This window comes from Gekko japonicus, unplaced genomic scaffold (assembly GCF_001447785.1).
Source record: "Gekko japonicus isolate JY-2015 unplaced genomic scaffold, Gekko_japonicus_V1.1 scaffold1031, whole genome shotgun sequence".
Taxonomy (NCBI): domain Eukaryota; kingdom Metazoa; phylum Chordata; class Lepidosauria; order Squamata; family Gekkonidae; genus Gekko; species Gekko japonicus.
In genome coordinates this window covers 416267-417565 of record NW_015177041.1, presented here as the reverse complement: position 1 = coordinate 417565, position 1299 = coordinate 416267, and positions in this window count along the sequence as shown.

Here is a 1299-nt window from a genome sequence, read left to right as displayed (position 1 = left end):
CCGGCAGAAGCTCAGGTCCCCCCTCCCCCCCCCCCGCCCGCCTCACACCCAGTCGCCCATCTCAGGCCCCTGTCCTCCCCGACACCCTTCAGAGGGAAGCGCGACTGCTCATGCTCAAAGGACAACAACCTGAAAACGTCAACAAGGGGCCACACGGTGAAGCTCTCCTTATACTCTCCCAAGCAGTCCCATCCATTCACCTCCTGCGTCTGTGGGATTTTGAATGTTAAGAGATCGTTTCATAGGGCAGCTGCTACGCTGGTCTGCAAGAGAACAGCCAGACACACCTGGGCAAGCTGGGTGTCCGAAGACGGGTGCGCTGACTCTCGAAAGACTACACCCCAAGGATCTCCTTCGTCTCTAAGGGGCTGCTCCTGGATTCGTCGCTAGCTGGATGTCAGAGAGAGTTTCTGGGTTTGCCAGACTGAACCTTTCAGAGCATCCTTCACAGTCTTGAAGGGAACCAAAGATTTAATCGGCACCAGAAGCAAGCGACGCCGTCCTGACGCTGACCAAGCCAGCCTTCCTCTCTCAGTCCTGTGAGCCTCTGACACCACGAAAGAGAACGTTTAAGACCTATTTTAAGCTGCACCATGTTTGACGCCGTTTTATGCCCTGCTGTGTTTGGAAAAGTGAATTTTCATACCTTTCATAATTTTTTTATGATACGATTTGGAAGCCACCTAGGAGAGCTCTCCTGGAGAGGCGGCACAAAAACTTTCCAAGTGTATAAATAAGCCAAGATTAATGTTGCCCATGGTTAGCATGATCCAATGTGCCTGATGATAACGTACTATTGCTGTGTTCCTTATTTCCAATGTTAAAGGAATTTTTTTGCACGCTGTCCAAGATTTTCAGGTTTTCTACGGGGGGGAAATCCTGGGGTGGGCTGCACAACTCATTCACAGGGGTCTCTGTCCTCCACAGCCAGTTGCCACACCTAACTGCACAGACGAGGGGGAGACATCCCCCACAAGCTCTCTTCCCTGACCCCCAGGGTTTTGTTCTGCCTGCCCCCCCCCCCAGCAGCAGGGCAGCCCAAGCAGAAGCTGCCAGCTGGATCTCTCCTCTGGGACGGCCACCCTCCTGGCCTCTCCTGCAGCACCACCACCCTCCCAGGTGCACGCACGGCCCCATGAAAAGCGACTCCACTGCAGAGCTGGGCCTCTTCAGAACTGCAGGAAGATCGATACCAGCCATTTATTCGTTTGATCGTTGCAAGCAATCTGCACACTATTCAAGGTGCTCGCTCACGCCTGACGACGCCAGCACGCCTTGGGCCACTCTCTGAAATGAAGA